Source organism: Schistocerca americana, chromosome 10 (assembly GCF_021461395.2).
Source record: "Schistocerca americana isolate TAMUIC-IGC-003095 chromosome 10, iqSchAmer2.1, whole genome shotgun sequence".
Classification (NCBI taxonomy): domain Eukaryota; kingdom Metazoa; phylum Arthropoda; class Insecta; order Orthoptera; family Acrididae; genus Schistocerca; species Schistocerca americana.
In genome coordinates, this window is record NC_060128.1 from 56,784,907 (window position 1) to 56,811,167 (window position 26,261).

Here is a 26,261-nt window from a genome sequence, read left to right on the forward strand (position 1 = left end):
TATTTACTCATAAATGAACTATTTCTGGTATATCTTATCATGACACAGTTCGATTCTAACGCCATTGACAATTTCAGACATGTCCTGCCATCTGTGAGTAAGATGTCGAACTTTTTGCATTCCGTAAGAATCGTGCCATCGCAGACTCGAATGAATCGTGAAAGAATCGTAGGAATCGATTCGCAATGTGAGATTGAATGGTAGCAATCCAATCGGGAAAAAGAATCGTGTTGCCCAACCCTAGTTGCCAAAATTAACACTCCCACGCTTTTACATTTCTAATTGTTGTGCTGTGTGGCGTTGGTTGCATGCAAAGGGGTTTGATACTTGTCACTAAGAAGCTTTGCTGGCCATCGAGGTTAGCCCCGACGCATGGATTACCCTGTTCTTCATCGAGACGCCAGAAACATTATTAACCCTCTGAACGGAACGTCGGTCTGAGATACCGCCACAGTTGACGTTAACAATGCTGACGGCGCCGCATGGTGCCCGAGGGAGGGAGAAGTTGAGTAATCCTCAGTCGCGTCCCGAATGGCAGCTGGTCAACAGCTCACTGTCGGCGCATTCATTGTTTTCCAATAAGCAGATTTTTTTGTTACATATTGTCAGCTGTGAGACCGCGTGCATTCTTATCCCGGTCTGACAGACCGGGTGTTCCTAAAAGTATCATGTTTTTTCCGGTCTCTCCTACCGCCTGATCCCAAAACTGTCACGTATTAGTCCGTCTGTTTGACCGGTGTTCTCCTCTTCCAAGAGTTTTGTTTTCTCTGTCAGAACATTTCATCAATTTGATTGGAAGTTTTGCTTCTACATTACGGTTCATATTTTTGTATTCATAGCGGAGCAAAACATTGTAACAACTCCCATTTTAAGTTGTAATTTTAATTATTCCGTTATTGATACACGTAATCCAATTTACTATGCAAACTTGTTACAGCCCATCGCGCCTTTCTGTCTGTATGTCAAGGCTTATCTTGTAAACTACTGTAGGGATTTCGATCAAGTGTTCACTAATGAGTAGTCTGACTCACGAGGAAGATCTGTGCCTTTACAATTTGTTATCGTAACGTCAGACAAATCGCTCTCCGTGCGAAGTTAGTTTCAATTTATTTTCACATTCAAAAAAAAAAAAAAAAAAAAAAAAAAGAGAGACATATATTCTTCAAAAAATTTTTTATTTTGTAAAGAAATCAGTGAACCTCCTGTTTCACTGTCCTCCAACGGGCTCAAAAAAAATGGTTCAAATGGCTCTGAGCACTATGGGACTCAACTGCCGAGGTCATAAGTCCCCTAGAACTTAGAACTACTTAAACCTAACTAACCTAAGGACAACACACACATCCATGCCCGAGGCAGGATTCGAACCTGCGACCGTAGCGGTCGCGCGGTTCCAGACTGCAGCGCCAGAACCGCTCGGCCACCAGCGGCCGGCCCAACGGGCTCGGTTAAGCGCATTTTCTGTTGTGACTGAGCCGAAAATACATCACCGCCTGCTTCCGTTCTAAGCACGTAGAACCGCATACGTCTCCAATGACGTTTCTGCGTTGTTTGGAGTCACAGATGGAATCAGCTCTGCTTGTCCCACTTCTTAAAATAGTGTTGCCCGTTCCGCTTCCTCCACGGGTACGATACGTTTTCAGTGATCCAGTCTTCCCTCCTCGGGACTATTGACAGTGCGGATGGCGGAATCCCAAAATCTATCGCTGCATCCTTTAGTTTATATTTCACAGCCTCAGTAACCTGATTCTTCTCTGCGAGAATCAAACCCTCCTACTCTATTGAAGTCTTTTTACAATACTGACATAGGTGCGGTACTGTAGTACATTACCAGGAAACTCCAACAGCCGTTCTTTAAAACATCGAACTCATATGTACAAAACAGCCTCAAATGTTTGTTTACTTTAAAGTGAATTAATGTGTTAAATGTCCGCATTTGAGCATGAAAGCGAGGAAAAGTTTAGAAACGGTTTGAAAATATTCTTGAAAGTCTGTTCGGGTTTGCTGCCGGATCCTAAAATCAACTTGACTTGATATTTCCGCGATCCAACTGGTCACCATCTCCAGGAGAATGCTGCTTCTGCTGATGAGTCCCGCTGACTTTCAAGATTTATTACGTCGGGAAAGTCTACGTAGTCGGTTAGAAAATATGTTCGTAGTTTGTTGGAAATTGCTAAGTGCTCTTATTATCAACTACTGAAAGAGTATAGTAGGTCTGTTCAAAAAATTCCGGGACATTCGTAATCCCGCGCCAATGGTGTGGGGCGAAATGAGGCTGGCATACCTGTACGTGGCTGTGTTTAATGTGTGACTGCCAGAAACCTCGAAAATTGCCCAATTCGCAGACGATACAGGACTTCTGGCAACGCACAGACGACTATCAACAACAATAAATAGACGACAAAAACAAGTTGACTACACAGAAAAATGGGCCAAACTCAACAACATAAAAATAAACCCAGAAAAGACAGTCGCCATCATATTCACACGCCGCCGACCACAAATTCACGACCAAATCGAATTAAACGGCACGCAACTCCCATGGACCACATCAGTAAAGTACCTTGGCGTAAAAATAGACAATAAAATGCTATTCAAGCAACACATAGAACAAAAACGACAACGCATGTCAAGAACGATCCACTCAATTTACCCTCTTCTGGCCAGCAAAGAAATTTACCAAAGAACAAAACTAAACATCTATAAAGCAATAGTCCAACCAATGATGCTCTACCAGCAAAACCAACAGAAAACCACTTCAAACCTTACAAAACAGATGCTTCAAGCTCATCCTTAACGCACCATGGTGGACCAGTACTAATCAAATACACGAAGAACTCAACATGCTGACAGTAGAAAACCAAATCAACACTTCTACAAGAAGACTCTTCGAAAAAATAGAACGGCTCAGACCTACTCGACAGCAATTACAAGAATTGGCAACAGTAGAACCAGCCCATTGGCATAAAATACGTGTTCCGCTATCCATATTACAGTACAATTAAGAACCAAAAAGCAACTCAAAAACTGGCAAGATCACAACAAACAACAACGAAGCAACAACAAGAATATATAAAAATACCAAGACTGTGGGCCTCAAGGACCAAAAAACCGTGCCCAAAGGCTCTCAAATGCAATACAAGGTGCCCCATTTATTCAAATAAATGGTGTCCCGAATAAGTAACCCTACCCCGCACACTTGAGGGACCAACCTCCTCCGGAGGTAGAGCCCTAGCCATGGCACAACACAAAAAAAGTTTTATTCTTGTATGTGCGGTAGTTACTGTTCAGTGCTGTGATGTAAAACGTTGTGTCAGACAGTTTGCGAATATCGGGATGCCGGAGTTGGAGGAGCAACGCGTCTGCATTTGCGTGAAACTCAAGAAAACCTTGACAGAGACACACTAAATGATGCAGAAAGCCTACGGCGATGAGTTCTTAAGCTGTACTCTGTGTTACAAGTGATTCACGCGGTTTAAAAATGTCCGGACGCAGGTTACAGATGACCCTCGTCCAGGACGCCCTTCGGCGTCTATCACCGACTTTACATATACATCGATACTCTGCAAATCACATTTAAGTGCCTGGCAGAGGATTACTTCATCACGAATTCGTGCCACAGGGATAAAATATTAAACAATGGATTTTAATTTTAATGATGAGCACCCTCAGTTGCACCGTTTACCTAGAATTTACCTAGGTTTCAGTCGGGATAAGCCAACCTTCTTCAGAATAATAGTATCTATCGTTTGTCCATAGTGGTCCGTTCCAGTGCAGCACTCTTGCGTGGCTGCCGCATCGCGGTCGTCAAGTGGGGCCGAGGCAGTTTCAGGTACGTTTTACAGTCTGACGATCATTTATGGATTTGTAGTTTTAGCTTGACGATGTTCACTATGGATAAACAGTAGTTACTGTTATTCTGAAGAAGGTTGGGTTATCCCGACTGAAACCTAGGTAAACGGTGCAACTGAGGCTGTTCATTATTAAAATTAATATTTATACAGTTGCTGACAGGGCCGCGAAATGTTGAAGATAATTAAGCAATGGTACTATCGGGAAGTGGTGCGACGCCCGCGATGAAATGTGAGAACGAACCAGCCTGAAATACGGCGAAACAATTCGTGGCTCTTACATCACGATAACGCACCCGCACATTTATCCCTGTTGTTGGATGACTACTGCAGAAAAAACGAAATCACTGTGCTGCCTCATTCTACGAACTCTCAAGACCTGGCCCTGGGGACTTTTCTTTTTATTTCCAAAGTTGAAAACCCCGTTGAAAGGAAGAAGATTTGCAACGATAGGCGAGATAAAAGAAAATTCGCAGACGGCGCTTCGCGCGATCCAGCAAGAGGCGTATCGGATTGATTCCGGAAGTGGAAACGGCGTTATCAGTTGGTGTATCAGTTGTGGAGGAGAGTATTTCGAAGCAGACCATACACAATAAACAAAAGGCAAACGCAGAAAAATTTTGTGGACAAAGTTACGGAATTTTTTGAACAGACCTCGTACTCTGGGTAATTTGCTTCCCGTTTTAACTAAACAATAGTTTTCCCTGCATCTCAATGTTTATGACGTCCGCCCGATAGCTCAATGGTCGCCAACACGGTAGCTCAGCGTGTTCGGACAGAGAGCTGGTTGGTCTCTGTAATAAAAAAAAATAATAAAAAAAACTGAGTGGAAGGACCAACAAACGAATTTGAACGGGTGTGAGGTGACGTCCGCAACGACCAAACACAAAAAAAAAAAAAAAAATGGTCAGCGTGACGGACTGCCGTCCTAAGGGGCCCGGGTTCGATTCCCGGCTGGGTCGGGGATTTTCTCCGCCCAGGGACTGCGTGTTGTGTTGTCTACATCATCATTTCATCCCCACGCGGCGCGTTGGTCGCCCAATGTGGCGTCGAATGTAGTAAGACCTGAAGAAGATTGTTGGCAACACTGCACCACCGACCGAGGTGGCCACGTGGTTCTAGGCGCTGCAGTCCGGAACCGCGCGACTGCTACGACCGCAGGTTCGAATCCTGCCTCGGGCATGGATGTGTGTGATGTCCTTAGGTTAGTTAGGTTTAAGTAGCTCTAAGTTCTAGGGGACTGATGACCTCAGAAGTTAAGTCCCATAGAGCCATTTGAATCGTTTGAATACTGCGCTGACGCGGACTCTTCGAGTATTTGCTGCAATAAATAATTATAAAAAGCGTTGTTATTAAGCTGTTTTTAAGCGTTTACGGTTGTTATAAATAGAATCTAAGTGTTGAGTCATTAGTGGAAGTGTTAGTGAAGTATAAAATAATATTAAACGGGGTAAGAAGCGTATTTTTCTTCTCGCGCCTGTAGCACGAATCCTAGGCCTAATTTCACGCGCGCGAATCGTAAGTAAACAGTGAGTTAAACTTATATGGAATCGTTTTTTTATTCAGTACTCTTTCAATTTATTTATATCTGCCTGAATAGTTCTAGGGTCCTTTGTTTACGTTTTAGTCAGTACTTAAATCAGTTTATACGATTTCTGTTTTTACCATGAGTGAGAAGTGTGTGTCATGCCGTAGGATCGTTAGTTCCGGGGTGTGGTGTGATGCGTGCTGTAGTTTCTTACATTGGGGCGAATGTAGTGGCGTGGGAAATGGGGACATAAATGAGGCTCACCAGTGGTATTGTAGGATCTGCAGTAGAGATAGGAAAATGCTGGAAGGGAAAATTGCAGCTCTTCAAGCTGACCTAGACAAGGCAAGGGAGGATCTAGACAGGTTAAAGAGGGAGAAGGGTGAACAGAGGTGGGAAGTGGCAACAGGTAATAGGGGGAACAGGCAAAGGAGAGCATCAGACAGCTTTGTCATAAATCTTGGAAATAGATTTGACCTGTTGCCTCAGTCAGAATCGGATGAGCCTCATGTAGCTGAAGCTGTAGAAAGGGCACAACAGGCTTTCATGAACTAGAGAAAGGTAGGGAAATTTGTAAAGAGAAAGAAAGTTCTGTTGTTAGGTAGTTCCCATGGTAGAGGTGTTGGCCAACTACTGCAGGAAAATCTAGGGCCAGAGTACCAGGTCACAAACTTTTTCAAGCCTAGTGCTGATCTGGGTCAGGTAACAGAGGATGTAGGTCCTTTATGCAAGGATTTCACATAGAAGGATGCCATGGTTATTGTGGGTGGTCCGGGAAATAGCATTCACAGAGACTCTGAATATTCAATAGAGAGTGACCTGGTGAAGATAGCATCAGCAACGAAGCATACGAGTGTGGGATTTGTGTCCGTGTTGGGACGCCATGATCGGCCGCATTTGAACTCTTCCGTCGGTAGGGTGAACTTGGAGTGGCTGCTAAGGACGGATATAGGTTCCCATATTGGTTTGATTCCTGTGGATGCTATCGATAGGTGGGACTTAGGTGGGACTACACTAGGCATGGCCTTCACCTCAATAGGATAGGGAAAGGAAAACTGTCTGGGTTGATTGCAGAAAACTTAAGGGGGGGGGGGGGGGGGACACTGTCACAAGTGGTAAAATGCCAGTGGTCACAGGTGTCAGAGGGATGCCTTTTTTAGGACAGGGAAGGGGGAAAGAAAACGAGTTTTAAGAGAGACTGGCAGACACACTCAGTTTGAGAAAACAGATGAACAGGAGTCAGATTTTAGCATACAGCCCCCATTTAAACAATGTTTAACAGAAAGTAATCAAAAACTGCCGGTTCATCTTCGTCAAGGCAGTTATAATCCCATTAGTATGCAGTATCAGTTATCTTTATTACACCCGAACATTCCAGGACTCGGAAATAAATTGATGAACCACTCATTTGTATTGATGAAAAGAAGTCATCTAACCAAATTGTCATAATCTGCCTCTCTGAACATCAAGTGACCACTGGGATAGATATGTTAGGCATTTCAGGATTTAATCTAGCTTCCTACTTCTGCAGAGTAGATATGGATGGAGGAGGAGTTGCCACATTTATTAAAAACTGCCATAAATTCAAGAACATTGACATAAATAAATTCTGTTTAGAGCAGCAACTGGAAGCATGTGCAACAGAAGTAGAGAGTTCCATAACAGATCCTATATAATAGTAACTATTTACCGAGCATCTGCAGGAAATTATAATCTATTCATAAATCATCTAGAAGCTCTTTTGGGTTATTTAACATGAAGAAACCAAGAAATTTTGATTGCTGGTGACTTAAATACAGATTTTCTAAAGCAATCTTCCACTAAACGTTTACTGCAGTTAGTAATGTTGTCTTTCAATCTAACTCACACTGTAAACTTTCCAACTAGGATCACTAAATCCTCAAGGACAGCCATTGATAACATTTTTATAGACAAATCAAAGGAACAAAATCATATCATAAAACCTTTAATAAATGGACTATCAGATCATGACATGCAGCTCCTTGTTTTAGATGTAAATTCGAAGCAGATTATCAAGACTGCTAAATCTGAGTATGGGAGAGTAGTCAATCAACCAAAAATTGAGAGTTTTAGAAAACTGCTCAAAGATATGAACTGGAAAAATGTTTAAAGTGCTCCTGGCATGAATGAAAAATATAACACATTCATGAACAATGTCAGTACCATGTTTGAAAACTGTTTTCCTCTAAAAGTTACTCAAATTAAACAGAAGTCTATGATAAAACCATGGATTACACAAGGAATAAAGATTTCCTGTAAGACAAAAAGGAAAATGTATCTGTCGACCAAGAATTGTTCCAATGCTGATGATTTAGCTAAATACAAGGAATACTGTAAAATATTAAAAAAGTAATTCAGACATCTAAACAAATGCACTACGAGAAGAAGATAGCAATGTCAGGGAACAAAATAAAAATAATATGGGATATAGTGACGGAGGAGACTGGTAGAACCAGAAAGGAATGGGAGGAAATAGCATTAAGGGTAGATGACACATTAGTAACCGATGGGCATAGTGGGGCAAATCTATTTAACAAGTACTTTATATCCGTTACTGATAGAATGGGATTGTCAGGATCAGTAAATAATGCCCTTGAATATCTGAAACTAGCCTTTAAAAATAGCTTCAGGTATATGAATATGTCACTCACTTCACCAAAATAAATAACTTCCATAATAAAATCTTTAAAAACAAAGCATTCTAGTGTTTATGATGAAATATCAACAAAGTTAATTAAGACATGTTCTTGTGAGTTTAGTACAATTCTAAGTTACGTGTGTAACCAGTCAATTATAACTGGGACATTTCCTGACTGGCTAAAATATGCAGATATTCAGCCTCTATTCAAGAAAGGGGATAAAGAGACACCATCAAACTATAAAATATGCAGATGTTAAGCCTCTATTCAGGAAAGGGGATAAAGAGATGCCATCAAACTTAAGACCAATTTCGCTTTTGCCAGCATTCTCAAACATTTTAGAAAAAGTAATGTACTGGCAGCTTCTCAACCATCTGACAACAAATAACATATTATCAAGAACACAGTTTGGATTTCTGAAGGGTTCTGATACCGAGAAGGCTATTTACACCTAAAGTGAAAATGTACTTAATTCATTAAATAACAAATTACAAGCAGCAGGTATTTTCTGTGATTTGTAAAGGCATTTGATAGTGTGAACCACAACATCCTTTTAAATAAATTAGAATTCTATGGTGTCATGGGCAGTTCTGCAAAATGGTCCAAGACATACCTGGCTAACAGGAAACAAAGGGTGTCAGTGCAAGGAACTAGTGAATTAAGTCATCAGTCATCATCAGAATGGGAAGAATTTACATGTGGTGTCCCACAAGGACCCATCTTAGGGCCATTGCTTTTTCTTGTGTACGTTAATGATCTCTCATCAGTTACACTGCCAGAAGCAGAGTTCGTTTGGTTTCCAGGTGACACAAGTATTGCAATAAATAGTACGTCGAGTGCAGTTCTAGGAAGCTCTGCTAATGATATTTTCATGGATATTAATAAATGGTTTAAAGCCAACTTACTGACATTAAACTTTGAGAAGACTCACTACATGCGATTCAGAACCTGTAAGAGGTTTCCATATGCATAAATTATGAAGAAGAGCAGATAGAAGAGGTTGACAGTCTTAAATTCCTGGGATTACAAAAATGGTTCAAATGGCTCTGAGCGCTATGGAATTCAACTGCTGAGGTCATTAGTCCCCTAGAACTTAGAACTAGTTAAACGTAACTAACCTAAGAACATCACAAACATCCATGCCCGAGGCAGGATTCGAACCCGCGACCGTAGCGGTCTTACGGTTCCAGACTGCAGCGCCTTTAACCGCACGGCCACTTCGGCCGGCCCTGGGATTACAACTTGATAATAAATTCACTTGGGAGGAGCACACCAATGAACTGCAGAAACGCCTTAACAAATCTGTATTTGCAATTCGAGTGTTAGCAGATATAGGCGAGATAAAAATGAAAAAGCTTGGATACTTTGCCTACTTTCATTCCATAATGTCATATGGTATAATATTTTGGAGTAACTCTACAAGTCAAAAAAAAAGTTTTCAGAGTCCAAAAGCGTGTAATATGTATTATTTGTGGAGTAAATTCACGGACGTCCTGTAGAAACCTCTTCAAAGAACTGGGTATACTAACTATTGCCTCTCAGTATATTTACTCCTTAATGAAATTTGTCCTAAATAATATATCTCTTTTTCCAACAAACAGCTCAGTTCATACATACGATACCAGGAACAAAAATGATCTGCACAAGGACTTAAAAGCACTTACTTTAGTTCAAAACGGGGTCCACTACTCAGGAACTCTCATTTTCAATAATTTGCTAGCATACATAAAAAATTTAGTTACAAATAAAGATCAGTTTAAAAGGAATCTGAAAGACTTACTAGTGGCCAATTGCTTCTACTCCATTGACGAATTTTTTAATAGAAACAAATGATGTATTGTATATACTCATACGATTAGTATTGTTACTTCAGCTTAAAAATGATGTATTGTATATACTCATACTATTAGTATTGTTATTTCAGCAAAAAAATAATAATTTGACATGTTCCACATCCACGAGGATCTCCTCAGCACCGATCTATGGAACGAAAAACTAATCTAATCTAATCTAACCAAGGCGGTTGGACCTGCCCCATAAGGGGCCCCCCGGCCAATGACGCCGAGCGCTCATTTCCATTTCCAATGTTTATGACGTCGTATTCTCCGAACTACACGCCATGTAACGCTATAATTTCGCAAATTCGTTCAGTTCTATATGTGTATACTGTCCGCAAATTGGGTTATGGATAGAGTTAGAAGTTAAAAAATAATAAATTAAAACGCTATGCCCAATGCTGAAGTTTTCATCTACATTTGCTTGATTACTCTGCTGTTCACAATAAAATGCCTCCAAGAGGGTTCAATGAACCACCTTCAAGCTTTCTCTCTACCGTTTCACTCTCGAACGGCGCGCGGGAAAAACGATCACTTACATTTTTGTGTGCGAGCCTCGATTTCTTACTTTATCGTGATGATCATTTCTCCCTATGCAGGTGCGAAAATGAAGTTCGCGTTAAACTTTTTCCTTTCATCATTTTGTGGGGAGTATCAGCGACAAACTATTTCGTAAAGATTTGAAATTATGAATAAAATTTGTTGAGTGCGCTCATTCTCAAATATTGGACGAATATAGTATGAGTAATTTACGAACCTGGAGCTATGCTGAGGCATGAAATATGCAGGCTGGTTATAATTAAACTTCCACTGGCCAGCCGGGGTGGCCGAGCGGTTCTAGGCGCTACAGTCTGGATCCGCGCGAGCGCTACGGTCGCAGGTTCAGATCCTGCCTCAGGCATGGATGTGTGTGAAGTCCTTAGGTTAGTTAGGTTTAAGTAGTTCTAAGTTCTAAGGGACTGATGACCTCAGAAGTTAAGTCCCATAGTGCAGAGGGCCATTTGAACCATTTGAAACTTCCACTGCTTCGGCGTGGTAAGGAATTTGTAACGACGAGCGGAAGAGAAATAACGAATAAACCAGTGAAGCAAACACATTTTAATATCCAAATGACACGGTAACATTTCTTAATTGTGTACAATTTTTACGTTCCAGGTGACGAACGTTCCTCAATGTGACGACTATCTGAATATCATCAGTATGGGCACCATTTCACAGTTGTTCGGAGCGCTTTTCGAACGGTGGGGCATGGAAAGTTCAGCTGCTGTGACGCTGTGTGTCCACCGACCTTAGATCGCACATTGCGTCCATCGTTCTCAGCAATGGTAAGATCGGTATTACAGTATAAAAATTCTTTGTCAAAGTTGATATGTCTAATATTTACAACAAAGAAGTTGATGGTGTAATAGGGCACTTTGTCAAATCTCGTCTGTCGTCAAATAAATTTGATCAAATCTAGGGCCTCGCTGTAGATTTGATCATAAAAGTCGGTTGTCTTCTGTTCACTGCAGTGTGACATGTTACCACGTGGAGCGTTGGCATCGCTGCAGCGTTCTGTCGTCTGCAGTGTGTTTATAAACATGGCCGGTAAATACTATTGGTGTGTAGCGTCAACTACAAAATTAATAGAGATGTATGAAGATGATGAGGCGCTTTACAACGTAAGGCACCCTGAATACAAAAATAGATTAAGAAGATTGGAGAGCTATAAAAATACTGCGGAGGTCATTAGCCATGAGATACGGATTTCGGATACAGATTGTAATTGATTTGTTTATAAAATAAAAATAGTTCTTAATGAACACAAAGTGTATTGAACATTTATTTACCTTCAGAAATTGGCCCTTTAGCGCTTTATAAATTGCTGCACACGTTTCAGGTATTACTTGCGTTGATGTGCACTGTGGTATTCGAGTGCTGTAATGTAAGCTAGAGTAACTCTCTCCTGTAGCAAGGAATCGCAGTGTTACAGTGAGCCTGTCTTGTACAGATATAGCAGTTCTTAAGCGAGTATTGTGCTTTGTGATACGAGGCTACACTTCACTGAGCACATACTGAAATGTATGCTCATACCTTCTTAAGTAATTTATGGTCGACTTCACGTCCTCCTCTACAAGCTCACGTAACAAGTTTTGTTGAATGCTTTTATCGTGTCGTCGTAAAACCCACGGCTTCACCCAGGTTCGTTTCCTTTTTTCCCCCGCTTCTCTTCCACATGTGCACACAGTGCAATTGTGGTACGTGCAACTGCTGCGGTTAATAACAAGTTTTTGTTGTCAGCCATCTTGAACTATGACGAAAACTATGATGACAGTGTAATACCCCTTTTTAGCGCCACGTCAAAGATCTTTGTCAAATAAAATTGACGAATATTTGATCATATCTTTGATCAAATCTTTGGCAAAGAAATTTGATAGTGTAATACCAGCCTAACAGTAACAGCTTCAGCAATTTGTGGCGAAATTGGCCATCGGCCTCTCCCAGAAGCAATTTCCAAGTCGCCGGTTGATTCGAACTTTCGAAACATCTTCGACCCCGGTGGGGAAACGGGATCTGTCCATGTTCCTTTCACGTGTCGATGCTATCGCTGTTTTTCTTTTCTGTTTGATAAAACATTTTTACAAGAAAGCCCTTCCCACCGTGTCCAGACCCATGGTGGTTGCCTGCAACTGTACTGCTCACGCTTGTATTTCAACCCCATATCGCCGTCCCAGTACCGGCCCCTAACGGCAAGTCATGACACTAACAATGCAAATCCTGCAGCGCACAGTGTTTTCTGTCTCAAGTAGCGAAAATTTAGTTCTAATAAAGACACTTGTATAGGCATGGGTATTCAAATACAAAGATATGCAAACAGGCAGAATACGGCGCTGCGATCGCCAACGACTATAGGAGATAACAAGTGTCTGGTGTAGTTGTTAGATCGGTTACTGCTCCTGCAATGGCAGGTTATTAAGATTTACGTGAGTTTAAACGCGCTGTTCTAGTCGGTGCACAAGCGATGGGACACAGTATCTCCGAGGCAGCGATGAAGTGAGGATTTTCCCGTACGACCATTTCACGAGTGTACCATGAATATCAGGAATCCGGTAAAACATCATATCTTCGACGTCGCTGCGGCCGGAAAAAGATCCTCCGAGGATGGCACCAACGAAGACTGAAGAGATCGTTCAACGTGACAGAAGTGCAACCCTTGCGAAAACTGTTGCAGATTTCAATGCTGGGCCATCAACATGTGTCAGCGTGCGAACCATTGAACTAAACATCATCGATATGGGTTTTCGGGGCCGAAGGCCCACTCGTGTACCCTCGATGACTAAACGACACAGAGCTTTACGCCTCGCCTGGGCCGTCAACACTGACACCAGACTGTTTTGACTGGAAACATGTTGCCTCGTCGGACGAGTCTCGTTTCAGATTGCATCGAGCGAGTGGATGTGTACAGGTATGGAGACAACCTCATGAATACATGGACTCTGCGTGTTAAAAATGGAGTGTTGAAGTTGGTGGGGCCTTTGTAATGGTGTGGGGTGTGTGCAGTTGGAGTGACATGGGATCCCTCACACGTCTAGATACGACTCTGATAGGTGACACATACGTAAGCATCCTGTCTGATCACCTGCATCCATTCATGTCCACAGTGCATTCCGACAGACTTGGGCAATTCCAGCAGGACAATGCGACACCCCACGCGTGCAGAATAGCTACAGAGTGGCTCCAGGAACACTCTTCTGAGCTTAAACACTTCCTCTGCTCACCAAAATCCCCAGACATGAACATTATTGAGCATACGTGCTGTTCAGAAGAGATCTCCACACCCTCGTAGTCTTACGGAGTTATGGACAGCCCTGCAGTTCCCTCCAGCACTACTGTAACCATTAGTCGAGTCCATGCTCACTGATGTTGTGGCACTTCTGCGTGCTCGCGGGAGCCCTGCACGATATTAAGGAGGTGTACCAGTTTCTTTGGCTCTTCAATGTATAATGAAACGTCATGCTTGATGCGGCAGATTTATTGCATTAACAGCGAAAATGCAGTAAGCGATACACTTTTTTCCTTTCATCATTTTGTGGAGCGTGTCAGAGTGAAAAAGTTTCATAAAGGTTGTATGAAGTTTGTTGGAAGTTGCTAACTGCTCTCATTCTGAAATACTGGGTGAATATAGTCTCAGTAATTTAGACAGGGGTGAGTTAGGCCGCCTCAAGACATATACAAGGGGCGTTTGAAAAGTCCGTGCAAAAATAAAAACTACTTACGTGTTTCGGGTAAACCTTTTTTATTTTGCGACATAGTCTCCTTGTAGACTTATACACTTCATCCAACGCTGTTGTAATTTGTTGATCCCTTCCGAATAATAGGAATTGCCCAAGTCTGCAAAATAGCTATTAGTTGCTGCAATCAGTTCCTTGTTTGAATAAAATCTTTGTCCTGCCAGCCATTTTTTTCAAATTGGAAAACAAATAGTCTGAGGGAGCAAAGTCTGGAGAATCGGAGGATGTGAAACGAGTTGGAATCCTATTTCCATTAATTTTGCGACCACAACTGCTGAGGTATATGCTGGTGCATTGTCGTGATGGAAAAGGACCTTTTTGCGGTCCAATCGCCGGCGTTATCCTTGCAGCTCGGTTTTCAAACGGTCCAATAACGATGAATTGTATACACCTGTAATAGTTTTACACTTTTCCAGATAGTCGATGAGGTTTATACCTTGCAAGCCTCAAAAGACAGTCGCCATAACCTTTCCGGCCGAAGGAATAGTCTTCGCCTTTTTTGGTGTAGATTCTCCCTTGGTAACCCATTGTTTAGATTGTTGTTTGGTCTCAAGAGTATAGTAATGTATCCATGTTGCATCCACAGTGACGAAACGACGCTTAAAGTCCTGCGGATTCTTCCTGAAGAGCTGCAAACCATCCTTGCAACACTTCACACGATTCCGTTTTTGGTCAAGCGTGAGCAATCGCGGAACCCATCTTGCGGATAGCTTTCTCATGTCCAAATGTTTATGCAAAATATTATGTACCCGTTCATATGAGATGCCCACAACACTAGCAATCTCACGCACCTTAACTCTTCTGTCATCCATCACCATATCATGGATTTTTATTATGATATCTGGAGTCGTAACCTCCACAGGGCGTCCAGTACATTCAGCATCACTTGTGCGCATATGACCACTCCGAAAATTTTGAAACCACTTATAAACTGTTCTGATTGAAGGTGCAGAGTCACTGTAATGTTTATCAAGCTTCTGTTTAGTCTCCTGAGGCGTTTTGCGTTTCATAAAGTATTGTTTAATCACCACACGAAATTCTTTTTCGTGCATTTTTTGACAATCAGTCGACTTCCTTGATTCACACGAATGCCAAACACAAAGATAAAGACCAATATGGCTGAAACTTGGTGTGCGTTATTTCCAAAGATGCTACTAACTAAACATGATCTCGATACGCGCCAGTGGTGTCATCTCTCGGACTGTGCACGGACTTTTCAAACGTCCCTCGTGCACTACACAATTTCTGGTGGCAATGCACATCTTACTGTGTTAAACCTTTCACCCAAAATTATATCTGTTAATTAAGTAGATTATGGCAAGATTTTAAATGTTTAAATTGGGTCAATAATTGTACGAAACAGGCAACTTACAGTTGAGTCCACGCATCGTGCACCGTGTTAACCATTACGAATGTAGATACACTGTTGAGTAAGCAAAGGATTGTCACGGAGTGCTCAATGACAAGATAAATACAGAAACTATTCCTACTACCAAGTGTTAGTGAGCCGCTAATTTTATATAGTACAGTGTTTGCATTTGGTCGGTCACGGCTATCACTTCGAGTTATTGAGTGTACCAAAACACTTATCACTTCTTCCCATTATCGAGATTTTTTCAAGAGACAGGACAAATATTTAGATTTATAGATAATTCCATTTTATAGGTTTGAATTAGCAATAGTCGACTGTACCTCTACAAGTTAATAGTCTATTTTCCTGTGTTAAAACTATGGTTCCGATTGTTGTTATTCTGAACGATTACAACATTCAAACAGCATTTTCCATTAATATTGTTACAAACTATGTTACTTTTACGTAATTAAAGCTTAAAAATCATTACATTTAAAGATTTTGCCACACGAGCGAAAACGCTCTGTTTTTGGCTGACGCTCGGCTGACGTTACTGGCTAGGAGTAAAACGAAGCTGTACGTATGTTACAAAAGTGTTAGTCGAAGTTATCAGTTTCTATGCAGTGTTTCTGCTAATAGTTTAGTTATTTAGTGATGAAAAAATCTTTTACAACTTTTAAGTAACAATGGAATGGAATTTTATGAAGGCCGATAGGAGAAACCTCCCGAAAGTTAATGCGTTTGTCGTCTTTCTCTTCTTCAAGAACAGACGTCAAGAAGACGCCTCGTACATTGCACGTAATGATCACGAAGATCAGAGACGAGAAGTTAGTGCTCATACGAAGGGATATAGACAGTCGTTTTTCCCTCGCTGTATTTGCTAGTGGAACAGGAGGAAATGACTATTAGTGGTACAGGGTACCCTCCGCCACGCACCGTATGGTGGCTTATGGAGTATCTATGAAGTTGCAGATGTATTGCTTAAGAAGTCTTCAACCCACTCACATATCTTGGAATCTATTCCATACGCTCGTATCTTCGTTAACAATGTGTAGCGGCCGGCCGGTGTGGCCGAGCGGCCCTAGGCGCTTCAGTCCGGAACCGCGCTGCTGCTACGGTCGCAGGTTCGAATCCTGCCTCGGGCATGGACGTGTATGATGTCCTTAGGTTAGTTAGGTTTAAGTAGTTCTTAGTTCTAGGGGACTGATGACCTCAGAAGTTAAGTGCCATAGGGCTCAAAGACATTTATTTTTTTTTTAAAAGCTGCCCATACTGTTGCCAGCCAGCACCGAGCATTATGCTAAAAATAATTATGTAACCTCTAGAAACCATTTGAAGACGAACCTGAAAAGGTTCAAAAACCGGTTCAAGGAATAAAACATAATTATAGAAAAAAGTGACTAGTTGCTGTTTTATGTAACTTATTTACATTGAAAAACTTTCCACACACCCTACTAGAATATAGAGAACTAATCTGGGTAAATACTGGGCAATTATCCCCAGAAATCTGTAATCTAAGAGACGAACGGAAAAATAAGTGGACGCTTCTCCATGGTCGTAAGAAGTTAGGTAATACAGATCCGACCATTCCGTTCACTAGCGCGAGCCAACCAACAAAAATATGGAGCTCCCTCGACAAGCAGGGGAATTGCCGATGGTGACGAATACAACTGCGTAACATCGGAACAAACACGACACCACATTTCGCACCACTAACCAAAGAGAAAATTCGTGGATAGCTGGAATGACTTCGAAGACGCAACACCTGCAGGAATCAGGCTGGAGCAAAGGATATCCAACTATGGTGCAAAATGGATATCTTCTCTTCTTTTATATACTACCTTTTTCTGGCTTTCATTATACAGGGTGTATGCAGGCCGCTGTGGCCGAGCGGTTCTAGGCGCTTCAGTCCGGAACCACGCTGCTGTTACGGTCGCAGGTTCGAGTCCTGCCTCGGGCCTTGATGTGATCTCCTTAGGTTCGTTAGGTTTAAGTAGGGGGGACAGATGACCTCAGATGTTAAGTGTCATAGTGCTTGGATCCATTTATTTATACAGGGTGTATCAAAAAGAATCATCCGATTTGGCACATGTATGTTTGTGAAACTAATAAACATACACAATGAATACGGGAAACTAAAAATAATTCCTTTTTGACGCCTTTTCATGGGTGTTCAATATACTCCCTTGAGATGGACGGCATATGTCAATGCAGTATTCAAATTATAGCGAGCATGTCTTCAGTTACAGCATGCATAGCTGCTGTTATGCGATTTCTCAATTCATTCATTGTCGTTGGACTTCTCGCAGTTATACAGTTCACCTTTCCATTCAAACGGAATGTTGCCTCGTCACTTAACACTAAGCGTAGAAAAAAACTGTCATCCTGCATCTTGCCAAGAACGAAATGACAGAACTCCACACGTTGTTGTGTGTCACCTTCACGAAGAGCCTCCAGTAACTGAATTTTGTATGGTTTCCTGTGTAAACGTCGACGCAACACACGCCAGGCGAACATCTGGGGCATGTTGAGCTTCAGAGTCGCACGGCAAATCGATTTCTGCGGACTCCTTGTGAAACTATGGCGGATGTGTTCGACGTCTGTGTCAGACACTCGGGGACGGCACTGCGATTTGCCGTTACTCAAGCAACCTGTTTCTCGGAACTGTTCGTGCCATCGTCTAATGCTCTCTGCTGTAGGAGGATCCACAGCATACCTAGTACGAAAGTCACGCTGACCCGCACTGTGTAAAACGTAGAACACGAAACGCTTTCTCTTGTCCCGACACCTTTTTTACTAGAACTGAAGTGGGCGCTCACTATTGCTACCTAGCGGCAACCGCGAAAAATTCGAAAGTTTGCTCTTTCCAACAGACCTTGTTCACGCACATATCTCAAATAACATAATAGTTATGGTTCAAATGGCTCTGAGCACCATGGGACTTAACATCTGAGGCCATCAGTCCCCTAGAACTTAGAACTACTTAAACCTAACTAACCTAGAGACATCACACACAACGCAGTCGCGCGGTTCCAGACTGAAGCGCCTAGAACCGCTCGGCCACAACGGCCGGCATAATAGTTATGATTTTCTTAAATGGGATCATTCTTTTTGATACACCCTGTTTAATACGGTAAGTCATACGCAAAATAAATAAAAAAATGAATATGGCAAAAATTAACACCTAATTCGGCAAAACACGGCGGATTTGGCGATAAAATAAAACGATTTTTTCTTGCCCCTGCCTGTAAGTGACACTGGAGAGGCTGTCTGTAGCGCGTGGTGGCCGACATTCAGGCGTTCGCTCAGACGCGCTTTTGCGGAATCTCCTAATGGGACATCCAAATACAACCTCACATTTGCGACTGTGATAAAGGTCATTCACTATCTCCATAGGTTGCTACATTTGTATGTCACCCGTCGCTCGCTTGGCAGGAAATTTCACTATGCTTATTGCATCCTTCTCCTGCTCTAGAAACATTCGTACCAGCATTTACACTGGGAACGGCACTGTCCAATAGCCGTTCATAGCCTGGACGGGTTGTAACGTATATTCTACCGCCTCTCTGCCTCACCTTCTATACATAAGTTACGTAGCGCAACTTTACGCTAGCACAGGTAAAGTTCAGTTAATGAAAGGACTAGGCCACAATTCCCAACCATTATTGACTTTATTACCATATAACTCTCTGAGTAAGTTTCATACCTTGGTACTTATTTTTTGAAAATATACATACAGGATCATTGCGCTTCCAGACCTGATCTTAAACAAGGGTAGACAAACATCAGCTCATTTAGCATCAAACTTTTAGGCAAGCTATTAAAATAATAAAAGACTAAAATATATTTTACCAAGCAGTAATATTTAAACAACCACTACCAAAGCAATCAGAATTCAATAAGGCTGGTACTTCAAGTAGAAAAATAACTAGGCCAGAATATAACATTTGGCCTTACTCTCAGCTGGCATCTACCAATGAGCTCACAGAGCATAAAATTTTAAGACAAAGTTTCCCATAACGACATTACTCTAATTAAATATAGAAATCTCTAAAACAAATTCAAGCTGTCAAGTAAATGACTTTAGAGTTAACGTCTGCAATAGTTAAACACAGGATCATTAAACAACATTAAACAACTCGTGGTTTTAAAATTAAGCCACCACTCGCGCAGCTACAAATGCATCAAGAGATAATGGTTATATTAACAGAATCTTCCGTCGGTTCTTGGTAGAACAACATTTTCATTTATTATAATGGTTATAGTTGGAGGAGTATACTTAAAGCATGATTACACAGCTTCCCATTCATTACACATGAACTGCCGCTCTTGGTACGAGCTCTTTCACTCTCCAACAATCAACAGGCCCATCTCCCCCGTCTCCTCAGGCAGGCTGTTGTACACACGGTAGAGAACACAAAGTAACACGACAAGCTTCCAAAACACACAAACAGATGGTGTTAATTCAACAAACCTCAAAAACATCTTCATACGCGCTTCAGGGAATACAGGCCAGACAATTATGACAATTTCAACTATGGCCTGGAAAACGTCAAGCAACAAATTGATCCAGTAAATAAAATAAAAAAATTAACCACACTTGACAAACCATCGAAACACGGGCATTTCACTACTAAGGAAATCGTTCAGGAATGGCAGCTGGCAATACCCATAGCACAGATTGAAGTAGCTGGCGAGAATTTCGAATGAGGCAGCAATACATTAAATTACTTCGTTACCGCAGTTCACGGGCTGAAATTTTGTTCACCTCCTCCCCCCCCCCCCCCACTCCCCCCCACCCCACTCCCAAAAAAAGCTATCCATGGTTCAAATGTCGTCGTGAGCGCAGAAACAAGGCTGTCGACTCAGGGCCCCATCAACCAACGAACGTCAGAATCACCAACGCCAGAACCAACCGTCTCATTTCTACGCGTGGCCAGCTTATACTGCCGCCCAGGTTTCATCCAAACTCAATGGATGCGCGACATACGCCTCCTAGCGGCTCCGTGTTCACTCTCTCTTTCGTGCCTCGCCTCAGGCGCGAGCTATACAGGCAAACATTACACCAGGCGGGGTCGATAACCGCTAGGTCGATGTGCACACACCACGTTACTTTACTGTCTTAGACATAAAACTTGGCCGTCGGCCAGTCGTTCACGTAATGAGGCCAATAAAACCGGTCGGTAATTTCCAGTAATGATTGCCTATCGAACACCTGGGTCCCTAACCAGCGACACATTGTGATCACCGACGTATTATCGGTATCAACCAGGCGATAGCAGAGTCACCTGGCGAGGAATGACTGCTAGTCACACACACGTGGTACCAGCGAGCATGCTGTCCGTGTGTAGAATGGGGAAGGTGCGCCATCTGTCTGATTTGACCGAGGGCAGATTATGATCGCCCGGAGACTCGACTCGAGCATTTCGGGAACTGCACCACTTGTCTGGTCTTCCAGGAGTGCTGTGATGAGTGCCCTCAACACGCGAAACTACATTACTGGCCATTAAAATTTCTACACCACGAATATGACGTGCAAAAGACGCGAAATTTAACCGACAGGAAGACGATGCTGTGATATGCAAATGATTAGCTTTTCAGAGCATTCGCACAAGGCTGGCGCCGGTGGCGACACCTACAACGTGCTGACATGAGGAAAGTTTCCAAAAGGTTTCTCATACACAAACAGCAGTTGCCCGGCGTTGCCTGGTGAAACGTTGTTGTGATGCCTCGTGTAAGGAGGAGAAATGCGTACCATCAAGTTTCCGACTTTGATAAAGGACGGATTGTAGCCTATCCCGATTGCGGTTTATCGTATCGCGACATTGCTGCTCGCGATGGTCGAAATCCAATGATTCTTAGCAGAATATGGAATCGGTGGGTTCAGGAGGGTAATACGGAACGCCGTGCTCTATCCCAACGGCCTCGTATCACTAGCAGTCGAGATGACAGGGATTCGCATGGCTGTAACGGATCGTGCAGCCACGTCTCGATCCCTGCGTCAACAGATGGGGACGTTTGCAAGACAACAACCATCTACACGAACAGTTCGACGACGTTTATCAGCAGCACGAACTATCAGCTCGGAGACCGTGGCTGTGGTTAGCCTTGACGCTGCATCACAGACAGGAGCGCCTGCGATGGTGTACTCGACGACGAACCTGGGTGCACGAATGGCAAAGCGTCATTTTTTCGGATGAATCCAGGTTCTGTTTACAGCATCGTGATGGTCGCATCCGTGTTTGGCGACATCGCGGTGAACGCACATTGGAAGCGTGTATTCATTATCGCCATACTGGCGTATCACATGGCGAGATGGTATGGGGTGCCACTGGTTACACGTCTCGGTCACCTCTTGTTCACATTGACGGCACTTTGAACAGTGGACGATACATTTCAGATGTGTTATAACCCGTGGCTCCATTCGATCCTTGCGAAACCCTACATTTCAACAGGATAATGCATGACCGCATGTTGCAGGTCCTGTACGTGCCTTTCTGGATACAGAAATTGTTCGGCTGCTGCTCTGGCCAGCACATTCTCCAGATCTCTCACCAATTGAAAACGGCTGGTCAATGGTGGCCGAGCAACTGGCTCGTCACAATACGCCAGTCACTACTCTTGATGAACTGTGGTATCGTGTTGAAGCTGCATGGGCAGCTGTACCTGTACACGCCATCCAAGCTCTGTTTGACTCAATGCGCAGGCGTATCAAGGCCGTTATTACGGCCAGAGGTGGTTGTTCTGGGTACAGATTTCGCAGGATCTATGCACCCAAATTGAGTGAAAATGTGCTCACATGTCAGTTCTAAAATAATATATTTGTCCAATGAATACCCATTTATCGTCTGCATTTCTTCTTGGTGTAGCAATTTTAATGGCCAGTAGTGTAAAACCATGTCCAGACGCCGTGGGGTTGCACGGACATCCCTCATTACAGACGCCGGACGTCGTAGGCTGGGCAGGGTGGTAAAACAGGACAGGCGGCGAACTGTGGCAGAACTAACATCAAACTTCAATGTTCGACAGAACGGAAGTGTGTCCGAACAGACAATGCGCCTCCGCAGCTGACGACCCATGTACGGGGTGTTCAGAAAGTCTCTCTGCAGTGCCGTATCACTGTTAGCCGCGCGTGCCGTATGCCGCAGTGAATATATCGAAATGAAACTCATGGAAATACAAGTTATTAATTTATTGAATATTCATTTTTACTTACCAAGTTTCACATTAAATGTTGAAAGTCTCCCCCCTGTTATTGAGTACACAATTCAATTCGTATAATCATGTTTCCAAACGCAACAAAACAGAAGCAGTGAAAGTGGATATTGCAGTTTTCAATTCATCGATGGATTTTGGACGGTTTTTATAGACAGTTGCTTTCGCTGCACTCCAGAAGAAAAAGTCAGGTGGTGTTAGGTCAGCCGATCGTGGAGGCCAAAGTCCCTGTGAAATTATGCGATCACCAAAAACATCAGCAAACAGTGACATTGAAACGCGAGCTGTACGGGGGCTTGCACCATCTTGTTGAAAATAACCGTTCAGTATTTCACTTAACACAAATTCTCCTATGAATGGGTACAGAATATCACTGCAGTATCCGTTGTGCGCTTATTGTTTCGTTGAAAAATATGGGACCCACAATCCGACGTCTAGAAATTGCAATCTAAACTCCTATTTTCACAGAATGAAGTGGTTCGGCTCTGAGCACTATGGGACTTAACAGCGGAGGTCATCAGTCCCCTAGAACTTAGAACTACTTAAACCCAACCAACCTAAGGACATCACACACATCCATGCCCGAGGTATGATTCGAACCTGCGTCCGTAGCGGACGCGCGGTTCCAGACTGTAGCGCCTAGACCCGCTCGGTCACCAAGGCCGGCTCAGAATGAGGTGGTTCCTCATGAACACACAGTGGATTTGCAGTATCCACATACGACAATTTTGCGGGTTCATGTATCCGGCTAAATGAAACTACGCCTCACCAGTGAAAAACGTTTCATTAAGAATATCCCTTCCATTTCGTTGAACGAAATTTTTGAACCATTGACAATAATGCAGTCTCTTCCCATGATCAGTATTTTTCAGTTCTTGCACGACTTTCGCTTTTTATGGGAAAAGTTCCAATTTTTTCCTTACTACTCTGTGGGCCGTTCCGACACTAACATCGATTTCCTGGGCGTGTTTTCTTACTGGCTTGTTCGAACTCGTGTAGTTTATCCTCAGACAAAACGCTAGGACGACCACTTTTCGGTGCATCTGTCACTGAACCCGAGCATCGAAATTTGTTAATCAAGTCTCGCACAGTATCGCGATGGGGGAGTGTTGTCTCCGGGAAAATTGAATTAAAATGTTTGACGAACTGAAACTGTGTATTGTATTTACCACGAGCTTTGAACACTTGTTCGACTACAATCACACGTAATTCAATGGTTAGCACTTTGACTGTGACAAAATCAAAACAAAACAAACGAATAAAGGGACTAAACCTAAACGTTCATGTCAACACGTAACGACAAACACCAACGATACTACTGACGCTGGCTGAGATAAACGAAACAGTGGAATGTTGGGAGAGTCCACTTGAAGGGAAGTCACGCAGGCAGGCGAACAATCATACGGCACTGCGGAGAGGATTTTTGAACACCACGACGTCGGTGACTACGAATGAAATGGACACGTGACTGCCGGCACAGGACATTGACGCAGTAGCAAAGCGTTGCATGGTCTGACGAATTCCGATAACTTCCTCATGGACCCGAGGAGAGGGTGAGAATCCGCCGTCTCCCAGGGGAACAGCTCCTTGACACCCGTACTGCGGGGCGGAGGCAAGCTGGTGGTGGCTCCATTATGCTCTGGGGAACGTTCACGGGGGCATCCATAGGTCCAGTGAAGCTCGTGCAAGGCACCATGGCGCCCAACAAGTATCGTACACTGGTTTCAGACCATGTATATCCCTTCATGACGATCATGTTTCCTGACGGTAGTGACATTTTTCAGCAAGATAATGCGTCATGTCAGAAGGCCAGGAGTGTGACGGAGTGGTTCGAGGAACACAGTGGCGAGTTTCAGTTGATGTGCTGGCGCCAGTACTCGCCAGATCTGAACGCAATCAAACACACCTGCGATGTGATTTAATGTGGCGTCAGAGCTCATCGCCTCCCTCCCCGGAATTTACGGGAATTAGGTGACTCGTGTTTGCAAATGTGGTGCACACTCCCTCCAGCAACCTACGAAGGCCTCCTTACTCCCACGCCACAACGCCATCACTGTTATTCGTACAAAGATAGACATACTGGCTACTAGGTAGGTGGTCCTAATGTTCTGCATGATCAGTGTAGGTGTTTACAACCGTTTGCATCCTTCAACGACGATTTGAAATATGGAATCATATGGTTGCTTTAAGGCCCCTCTACACAGATTAGGTATGAGTTAATCTCACTGTTTATCCGGCCTTGAGTGAACTCATCAGCACTGACGACAAAGCTTTATATTTGTCGCACCCATTTAAATTTTATTAAAGCAGGGAGATACGTAGCTCTAATATAGAACAGTGAATTTAGATCATTTTGAGAGGTTTCTGCTGCATTGTAGTGTTGGGTTTTTGTTGTTGCGCTTGAAAAGAAGGGACAGAGCGAAACCGATTGCCGACACACAACCTACTCCCCTTGAACAGCACCGGGAGGACCACCGAGCATAGAGTCCCCATCCGACGGACGATCACCATCGACATTATCATATGCCGTCACGTCGAGAGACTCTGCAGTGAAGGTTGGAATTTAATCCGGGGCATCGGTGCACAGGTCGGTAAGCGTGGACTTTACCCCACCGTGTCTCCTCTCCTTGCTGGCCGAATACCTGCAGTGAAAGTTTTCCACCACCAGGATTCGAACTGGGTTACTTCTGAGGTGAGTGCCATCGCATGGGTGTGCATTAGCGACCTCTCGAACTGAGTCGAAAGACCAGAAAAACGAAGCTGATCCAAAAAGTGATGGTCAAAACGAAAAGAAGAAGAAGAAAGTGAATGTACAAACTGCAGGTAAAATAAGTGCCATTGACATGAAAGTTAAGAAAAAATGAAATATTTCCAATATTTGTCACACTTAGGTGAAAAGTACTGTGGTTCTGAAGCTGTTGTTGTTGTTGTGGTCTTCAGTCCTGAGACTGGTTTGATGCAGCTCTCCATGCTACTCTATCCTGTGCAAGCTTCTTCATCTCCCCATACCTACTGCAACCTACATCCTTCTGAATCTGCTTAGTGTATTCATCTCTTGGTCTCCCTCTACGATTTTTACCCTCCACGCTGCCCTCCAATACTAAATTTGTGATCCTTTGATGCCTCAGAACATGTCCTACCAACCGATCCCTTCTTCTAGTCAAGTTGTGCCACAAACTTCTCTTCTCCCCAATCCTATTCAATACCTCCTCATTAGTTACGTGATCTACCCATCTGATCTTCAGCATTCTTCTGCAGCACCACATTTCGAAAGCTTCTATTCTCTTCTTGTCCAAACTATTTATTGTCCATGTTTCACTTTCATACATGGCTACACTCCATACAAATACTTTCAGAAATGACTTCCTGACACTTAAATCTATACTCGGTGTTAACAAATTTCTCTTCTTCAGAAACGCTTTCCTTGCCATTGCCAGTCTACATTTTATATCATCTCTACCTCGACCATCATCAGTTATTTTGCTCCCCAAATAGCAAAACTCATTTACTACATTAAGTGTCTCATTTCCTAATCTAATTCCCTCAGAATCAC